The sequence below is a fragment of the Microtus pennsylvanicus genome, chromosome 9 (genome assembly GCF_037038515.1).
Source record: "Microtus pennsylvanicus isolate mMicPen1 chromosome 9, mMicPen1.hap1, whole genome shotgun sequence".
Taxonomy (NCBI): Eukaryota; Metazoa; Chordata; class Mammalia; order Rodentia; family Cricetidae; genus Microtus; species Microtus pennsylvanicus.
Genome location: NC_134587.1, coordinates 34,220,815 through 34,230,783, shown reverse-complemented (window position 1 = coordinate 34,230,783; position 9,969 = coordinate 34,220,815). Strand labels below are relative to the sequence as shown.

At 40.2% G+C, this 9,969-nt stretch overlaps 1 protein-coding gene across 1 annotated transcript in view; it reads left to right on the top strand.

Moving 5' to 3' along the window:
- Nucleotides 1–7,743: 7,743 nt before the first annotated feature.
- The window catches only part of Kynu (kynureninase), a 118,790-nt gene continuing 116,564 nt past the window's right edge, over nucleotides 7,744–9,969 (top strand). The window contains exon 1 of the mRNA XM_075985304.1: nucleotides 7,744–7,820. The gene's annotated coding sequence lies outside the window, so the exon portion shown is untranslated. The remainder of the gene's footprint in view (nucleotides 7,821–9,969) is intronic.

Genomic DNA, 9,969 nt, shown 5'->3' with positions numbered 1-9,969 from the left:
GCTTGAGCTTCCTCCCAAAAACAGTGGTTAGTTTATTGTACTGCTCTTTGGTTTGCCTTTTGCCTGTAACTAGTATATATGTTGGCTGAGAAATAAACTCGGGACTAGTTGGTATTCGCCTTCAGTGCTCCTAGTCTATTCTGTGATTTCTATCTCTGTTTCTCTTAATCTGCCATTTTCTTTAACCTCCTGCTCCTTTCCAAATTCCCCTGATGATTCCTACCAGAGTGGGCTCCATCATTGGGCATATACCCAAAAGATACTGCATCATACCACATGGACACTTGCTCAGCTATGTTCATAGCACCATTATTTGTAATAGCCACAACCAGGAAACAATCTAGTTGTCCCTCAACCAAAGAATGGACAGAGACATGGTGGAGTATCAATTAGTCAGTGGTAAAGGAAACAATGATCTCATGAAATTTGAAAGTAAATAGATAGAACTAGAAAATGCCATCCTGAGTAAAGTAACCCAAACTCAGAAGGACAAACATGGGTATGTACTCACTCATAAGTGGAAACTAGACATAGCGTTAGAGAAACTAGGAAACAAGGAGAACCCTAAGAGGAATGGATGGGTCACCGGGTGAAGGGAAAATAGATGAGATCTAGGTAAACTGGAGTTAGGGGTGAGGACATAGAGGGGAGGAGATGAGGGAGGAGAACATGAGGGAAGGGGATGTTAAAGCTGGGGAATGAATGGAAGAGGAAAGCAATGAAAGAGATATCTTGATATAGAGAACCATTATGGGGTTAGGGAGAAACCTGGTGTTAGGGAAACTCCCAGGAACCCAAAAGAATGACTTCAACTAAGACTCCTAGCAATAGTGGAGAGAATGCCTGTAATCAGTTTGGTGACTACCCTAACTGTCATCATGGAGCCTTCATCTATAAACTGATGGAAGCAGATGCAATGATATACAGCCAAGCACTAGGCTGAGCTTTTGGAGGCCATGCAGATAGAATGAAAAGAGATAATATTAGCAAGTGGGGAGGGTCAAGATAAAGACGAGGAAATCTACAAAGAGCTGAACCATGTTTGTGGGAACTCATGAATTCTAGAAAGACAGCAGTGGAGCCTGCATGGAACCGAACTCTGCCCTCTGCACGTGGGAGAGAGTTTTGTAGTTTGGTCTGGTTGAGAAGCCCCTGGCTGTGGGATCAGGATCTATTTCTGGTACATGAACTGGCTTTTTGAAGAGTCTTCCCTTTAATGGGGTGCTTTGCTCAGCCTTGATGCAGGTGGGAGGGGTTTGATCCTGCCTCAACTGAATGTACCAGGTTTGTAGACTCCCCATGGGAAGTATTACCTTTTTGGAGGAGTGGATGGGGATGGGCCGGGGATAGAGGGGAGTAGGAGGAGAGATGGGAGGGAAAATTGTGGCTGGTATATAAAATGAGCAAAATACCTTTTAAAAAAAGAAATTATGTTTAAACAAAAATAGGAAAGAAATAACTAGGTTGAAAAGTGAGTGAAAAGCTAACTGCTACTCTAGTATCCAGAGCAAAGATGCCACACAAAATTTGTATCATTTTTGGAACAGAAATATTTGCGAGCTATTTATCCTGTGGCTTCCCAACTGAAAACTCATGCTTTTTACTGGCTGTGGTGGCTTATGGTTATGACGCCATTATCCAAAAGTGTGAGACAGGTGATTACAAATTTGAGCCCAACTTGGGCAACATAACAAAACTGTCTCAAAAATCCAAAAATGGGAAGAGAGAGATAGACCAAGGCAGAAACAGAGACAGATAAAGGAGCCATTCTGAATTGGAGTTCATAATGCAGTGAAATCCATGTCTTTGTTGCTTTTATGTGGTCCAGTTTATACCATAAGAAAATTGAATTCTCTAAGAGCCAAACCTATGGAACCAAAAACAATACATTGTAAGTGTTCTTCCTACTATAGGCAAAATGAAATTTTCCTGGTGATAACCCAGGCAGGTCTGTGAACTTCCCATATTCAAGGACCCTTCTCTGGTTCATGGTAACCAAAGTATATAAATGAAGATTTAAAAATGTGCAACCTCTCCCTCTTCCATGAGTTAAAACATTCACAGTGTTATTTCATTATGGAAACTGTCTTTATCTGAGACTTTCTTTCCTTCCATTTGATAAAACTGTGTTGAATGTCAATATTGTTTCGTTATCCCTGACAAGAATTGTATGGGCCCAGTCTGTTGACTTCAACTCTACGTAGAAAACATTCTACATTACAAAGTACTAACATTAAAAATCACCAACTATTTAAATGAGAAAATGTCCCATATAGGCTCATGTATTTGAACAGTTGTTCTCCAGTTAGTCAAATTGTTTAGAAAGATTGTGGGACCTTTAGAAACGCACACTAGGGAAAGGATTTGCTGTATCGCCCTACCCCCTGTTCTCTTTCACTCTGTCTGTCTGTGTGTCTGCCTGTCTGTATCTCTCTGCTCACTATGTGCACGCAAAAATGTCACTTGTAGGATCCTTACACCTGCTGCCATGACTTCTCTGCCATTACAGATTCAAGCCCTCCTAGACCGTAAGTCACAATAAACCCTTTCTTCCTTAAGTTGCTTTTAGGATGCTCTTTTACCACAGCAACAGAAAACAGCTGAGAGTCCAGGCTTATTTAGATCTCTTTCTGTTACCACCTTTCCCATCAGTTTTTGTGTGCATAAAACTGAACATTGCTTTCATTTTTATATGATACAGAACTTCACTTCTACCTGTCCAATCTCAATTGAGCCATGCCAGTTTACAGAAGGGATTGCTGGGAGCTAAACTTGTGTTGTTAATCTGATCAATTTACCTTCAATATTCTCGAACTTGGAAAGATGCGAACTTATAAAAATCTCTTGATTGCCGATTTTCTGCTTTAATCTAAGGGGATGTGCTAAAGTCAGACTGAATCATTTAGGACCTATTTTCTTTCAAACATGTAGATATTTGAAAAACTAAGACATAATCTTCTTGGAAATTTGTTCATTCAAATGTTCATGCAGATACATGAGGGAAAGATGGAGAAATCCTCAAGGGAAAGAAGATGCTATGACTTCAGATTTACATGGAAGCCTTGTCCTCTCATTCCACTATTACTTTTTGAAGGGAATCAGTATTTTTTAAATGAATGGAAAATATTTGATGCAGGCCAGTCTCTACATCAGTTTCCAACAAGCAGCTAACGTTGACAATTGCAGCAGCATTCCTGATATAGACACTGGTAGTAGACAGTATGTATTTTCAAAATGTTCCTTTAGGGTCTGGATGATAGGTCCCAATAATCACATTATTGCTACACATCAAAATTTGATTGGATGTGTATGTTTGTAATAAGCAGCCAGGGTACATAAGCCCTTGTCATCAATACTTCCACCATGAAGTTTCCCTCCATGACAGAAGCTGGCAAGAGCAGGGATCTATGAGTATGGAAAAAGTACTCTACAGTTGTGTTCATACTGGAGTCTATGACTGCTGTAGCCATGGGCTTTTGTTCTGGATTACAGTGCAGGATTTGGGTTCATTCTCATGAAAAAGATCTTAATCCAAGTGAATAGCACTTGGTGGCATTCTAGCATTGTAAGAGCCAGGCAGCATGAAAAGAGCTCCCAACTCAATCATATTTCTCCATGTCACACAGCCAAAGTAAGGGGTGTCTTCAGCAATGCGTTGTTATCATCTGGCTCCAGCATGCAGTCAACCGCATTAACAATAGCCTTTATGGTTCAGGGATGTCGGAAGACTCCTTGCTTAATAGAAGGTGGAAAGATCTAGCTTTCCTCTGATACTGAGCTATTTATTCAAATGCCTTCTGTTTTCTGACACTGTCTTTTTCTGTTCACAGGGGTTACTTTCTTTAAGACTCCCTTAGCCTCTTTTTCATTCTTCTTCAAGATCCTTAAGTCACCCAAGGATATAAGACATTTTTACAGAGTATGGCAAGATCTTTGAAGGTCCTGCTATGCTTTATAAACAAGTGTCATCTTGGTCTTACACAGTTAAGAGGACACTAAAATGAAACATCATCAGAGTATAAAACATTATGAGAAGATCTTGTCTTAGTTTCATTTCTAATAAAATACCTTGACTATAAGCAACTTAGAAGAAAGGGTCTTTATTAGACTTAAAATTCCACATTACAGTTTCTTATGGTGGAGTGAAGTCGGGAACTAGAAAAAGCTATTCAACTCATACCCTCAGTCAAAGAGTAGAGCAAAATAAATTCATGAATCCTGGCTTGCTTGCTTACACTCAGTTCAATTTATCTACTCTTACATACAATTCAACATCCCTACCTAAGGAATGATTCCACTCACAGTGGTCTGAGTCTTCCTACAGCAATTGATATAAGGCAGTACTCCACAAACATGCCCGAAGGTCAACCCATTGTAGATAATCCCTTAGTGAGACTCCCCCATTTGATGCTAAGCTTTGTTACAGCTAATCATCAGATGTTGTCACTTGTGCCAACTGTTGAATCAGCAGAGTAATGTCGAGTTCAGGCATGGGTGGGAAATGCTATGCTATTTAGGACTCAATCATTCTGAAAGGAATTCCAAACCATTTTATTGGAAGTACTTACTTATTTTCCAAGTAGGACAGATAATGAAAATGATTGAATATAAGCCTATCCTTAAACCTTCGTGAACTGTACCGTGCACTTCAAACATAAAACTGTAGGCAAAAGGAAGAAAGCCAGTTTAAATTTCTCATTTTAACCTGCACCTAGAAGAAAGTGGATCTTCATCTACAAATTATGGCTAAAAGCTATTTTAGCATGATATAAGATAATATTTAGTCATTTCAACAACAAAAATATGTTTTAGAATACATACAAATTCAGTTAAAATGTCACTTATGAGCATGATCTGTGCAAAATAATTTGAGATTTGTGGATTGAATTCATGTCCTTGAGCATGTTAAGCATGTACTCTAATCCTAATATGCCTTACAATCCTGCAAAAGGTTTAAAAAACAACTCTGAAATGAACAGTGAATCAGAAAAGACATTTTAAACAGAGAAAGAAGAAGAGAGTGAAGACTCTAGGAGAAAATTAGATGAAGCAATGTTACCATGTATGCCCATCTGTACGTAACGAGAAGGCAGTTGATAATGAGAGATTTGGAAATTATAGTTGTTACTCTAGATCGGGTCTCTTGTTACCATAGGTCAGGTCTCTTATAATCTTTGTTCCAGTCTCCTGAAGCAGACGGGGGCTTGCTGGAAAGTCTGAAAAACACTAAACGGCTTTAGCCAAGTCCAGAATACATGTACATCTGTACTTCGAGAAGAAGGAGGTAAAAGATTTTCAAATTTCTTACCTATGAATAGGCAGAAACAGAAGGGAAAGAAAATGAGTGAAAGCCTTGTAAAGGTGTCATTTTTCATGAGGGGAATGTAATAGGGAAGGAGGAAGCATGAGACTTGCCAGAGGAAACTGACACTTTTGTTGCTAAAATGGATTCACGAGGCAGAAATGGAAGGTGCCTAGTGTGTGCAAAAATACAGTAGAACTTCCAGTTCAAGATGGATGGGTCAGGCAAGAAAAGCATGGGGGTAGATAGAAAAGAAAGAAATGTTATAAAATAATCAGTGAAGGCAAATTGTATGTCACTGAATAGACTAGAACTACAAAACAAAGCCTTCTGTATAATGATATTTGGGGTTAGAAGATAGACAATAGACAGACAGATAGACAGACTAATGATAGGTAGATGACATAAAGATAGATGTATGATGGACTGATGATAGGTGGATATATAGATAGATATGATAGGAGATACATGATAGATATATGGAAAGATGGATTGGCGGATGGATAGATGGATGGATATGTCAATACTTCATATTATTGCCTATACATCAAGACATCAATGTGTGTGTAACAAGGTCATATCTCAGATGTGGTAGTTCATGAGCTCAGAGCCAAACAAAATTCTCCGCATTCATGAATCCAAGAGGGTACACATGTCAAGACAGTAGACATGGGAACAAGGAAATGGCCTTTTATGGAATGAGGAGTCAAGTGTCAGAAACAAAGATTGGTTGGCATAAAGGTACAAATTAGAAGAAAACATTTCTTAACTTAGATCTCATAAATGACAATATTTATGAGGTATGGCTTGCTCGATGTCACAAGATTACCACCACTTAGAACAGCTGTAGCTCCATTACTTTGCCTTGGCAATGAGTGGGCTATAACTTCTAACTCTGGGTGCTCTTAGTATCAGGTTACTTAGTAACAACTAAGACCTCCAATCAAGACAACAGGGTTTTCCTGTTCCAACTCTCCATACCAAAACAGCTTGTGCCTATCAAGACTGCTTTTATCAATTAAATACAATGATAGTTTCCTAATACTGAACATTTAAGGGAACTGGCAAATAATTTAAATTATTAAATAAAACCAGTAGGGTAAAGTGAATGGATGGAATACAAGAAACTAAGGTGTGCCAGCAAAAGAGCAGTTTGAGTGGTGAGGGAAGGCGGGCCTCAGCAGCTCTGTCTATGAGCGCTACAGTTACCACTCAAAAATTCTACCAAATAGCTGAGAGAAAGCCTTTGGCCTGTCTGTTATGGTTTTCTGTCTCTTTAAGAGTCAAGTCATGCCCACTTCCTCCCCCATCCGCTGAGGCAGGCTGATCTTCAGCTTTTGGCCTGAGCTCGCTCTCTTTTCTGTCTTCCTCTCAGAGAGGCAGCTTCACTTCTGCCTCTCTCCCCACTTCTCCGCTTCCCCCTTTCTCTGTCTCTTTCTCCTCTTCTCTCTCTCTCTCTCTCTCTCTCTCTCTCTCTCTCTCTCTCTCTCTCTGTCTCTCTCTGTCTTTCTCTGTCCCCCCTTCACCTTTTCCCCTCCACAACCCCCTGAATAAATATTCAACCTCACTCTGCATGTCATGTCTATCCATGTCTCTGTCTCCTGCTCACCTATCATGTGCTCGGGACTGGCAGCTGTCTCGGCCTGGGACTGGCCGCTCCCAGAGCCACTGCCTGCCACCACATGGCCCACCACCACTGCTCTGGGACCAGCAGCCATCTCTGCCTGGGACTGGCTGCTCGCAGGGCCTGCTACTACCACACTTTTGGGACCTACAGCATTTCTGCTGCCTACTGCCACCAGGGATCTTGCAGCATTTTTTTTAAAAAAATATAAAACTGTCATTATACATCTCTCCATACTGAATAATAAGGGAGTATGGCTCTCTGCGTAGATCAAATCTTCCAAAATTCTGACATCACAAGACACTAAATGATAGAAAATAAATATACTACAATATTTTAAATTTCTCAATTAGATTCAAATTTTTATATTTCCTTTTGAATCAGGTGAGGAGTCTCATTATTCATTATAAGTCCAAAATCCTGCAGTCAAATTGAACACTGGGGTCAGTATCTTAAAATCCAAGAGAAATGTGTCCAGAGTTGAAAGAGGCCATTTCTGCAGCGCTTAGAATATTCCAGAGCACAAAGTGAAAAATAAATGCAGATTTTTGGAGGTCAGTTCTCTGACATAGTAATCATAGCAGGGATAAGCAGAGGTCAAGGAAGCCTCTGATCTCTTCTTGGCTAGAGTTGACAAGGGTGCCCCACAAGAAGCCCTCACAGAGCCAGGTGTTTGGCCACCTACAGGGGGAGCGGCAGCATTTTGCTTAGTTCTCCCCAGTGGCTAGAAATTTGCAACCTGGTCAAACAGGGTGGGAGGAGCAGAGTTGACAGGCAGATTCGCCAGCAGGGTGGAGTCTGATCAGTTCTTAAAGTCTGGCTGGCTAGAGAGGAACTATCAGGCATCCCCTGAGAAGACAGTGGAAGCTGAGGGCCCTGTGCAGGACTGAGCAGGTAAGCAGAGAGGCCATGGCGTGTCTCTACACAGAAATTTCCATTCGCTTCTCTTGTCCTTTTCCAAGTGATTCTTCTCTCCTAATATAGTGCGACCCATTAGAGATTTTCCCCATTGTTTCTGCTTTTTGTGCCATGACCTCCTGCATCTCCATACCCAGCATAGAGAAGAGATCTAAACAGCACAGCGAGATAACACATTGCAGTTCATCTACTAAACTTTAGTTGATATGGGTCAGTAGAGCAAGTCCAGATGAGGAAAGGCATGTTTAAATGAGCTTTCTGGTTTCTGCTTTTGTATTTTCATCCTGTGCTGCCATTGGTCACATTCACATTTACAGAAGTGAAAGTGTCTCTTTTGGAGTGGAGTTTCTTCCCCTTTCATTTTCTACAGCGTTTGCCTAAAAATAGAAAGTCGACTCATTTTTTTTTCTTTTCTGTGATTGGTATACAGTTCCTGTTCCAATGTTTACTACTTTAGGAACTTGGAAACAAATGCAAACTCAAGCAAAAGTAAAACAAACTCAAGTCTTCTACTGTCCGGCTCTGCTTGTTGTACTGTGAAGTCATCTCTTTTTCAATGAGAGTCCTACAGAAGTGGGCTTTGTGCACCTGTATATAAACCGTTTGCTTTCCCAGTGGAGGACGGCTTTCTATGAATGTATCTATACCAGCTTCTAAACTTTGATCTTAGTATCCAGGTCAAATTTCCTCACTCCAGGGTTAGACTGACTCTTTGTTGTGTAACCATTAACTACTGAGTGCTGGGTAATTTATTTACTGGTTAACCTTAGGACAGTAGAATCAGAAAGGCATAAATCTATGATTCTTAACAAACGTGCAGCTTTTAGTAAGTCAAGCCCTTCAACTGTGAAAATTTAGCTACATAAATAAAACCATGGGGATACGATTTTCAAAACTTCAAGTACGTCACTGAGGACAGAATCAATTTCCATCAAACCACATTGATATTTAAAGCTGTTATGGAAATACCTTATGAATGTGACTTGATGCTAACCACAGTCTTTTGGGAAAAGTTAAATTGAACTTTATTTTATATGACAATGGCAAAAGTGTGTTCAGATGACTTGCAAGCCAGCACCTGACATGTTTGTCTACCTCTGCAAAATTAAACCATGCTGAATACATGAAATATGAAATTTGGCAGTTATGAAAAACTGGGATCTAATGTCTTCATTTTCAAACAAATCATGTCAATTTACTTGGCAATGATAACCCTAAACAAGGCATAAAATGATGTTTTGAAATACTAATTGTCTTGGCTGGTGGTATGAATGCAGAATTAAGCAGCAATTAGTGTGAAGTAATCAAGTGCTCTCTCGAGAAGAAGGCCTTGAATGAGCATCTCAGCCTGTTGGAGCTGTGCACAGAAGGGTAACCCAGAAGAAGACCTAATTTCAGTGAAGAAACTCCTGTTCGGAATCTGCTCCTGCCTTAGGTACAAAAGCCCAGAAGCGGAAACAGCCACACTTTGGCCAGAAGAAAATAGATATTAAAATAAAGAAATTAAGTCATGAATCTGTAACCTCAGTATGCCGGAAAGAGAGTCACAGCTCCAGCTAAGCTTCTGCTGCCTCCTGATGTTCTGTTTCCAAATATTTTTAAGAGGAAATAATTTCACATATAGGCTATGCTGGTGTGTAGACTTTATGTGGACTTGACAAGAGAAAACGATAATAAACTAAATCATTGATTGTAAGTCTCAAGAAACGGGATACAAGGAAATAGTAGGCTTCCCTGTGCAGAGGGTTTTATCTCTCCATGGGTTTTTCTCTGTGGGTCTTACTCCATGACTCCTCAAAAGAAGCCCAGTTTGCCCTACATTCTTGGCCACACTTGATGATAAGCATTGTATTGGCCTCAGAGTTCAGTTTTTTATCTATTGTCAGTCTTTGGCTTCAAGGTCAAGGTAAGTAACTCCACCTTACTAGGACTAACTAGATGTTGGTGCAAGCATATGGATACTTTTCTTGCTTGTTTTTGGATAGGATCTGGCTATATAGTCAGGGCTGGCCTAGAACTTGTGATCCTCAGTCTTTTCCCTGGTAAGGTTACTGTGATAACAGATATGTGCCACCATGCCCAACAGGATTCACTTTTATTGTTCGCATGCTTAATCACGAGGTCA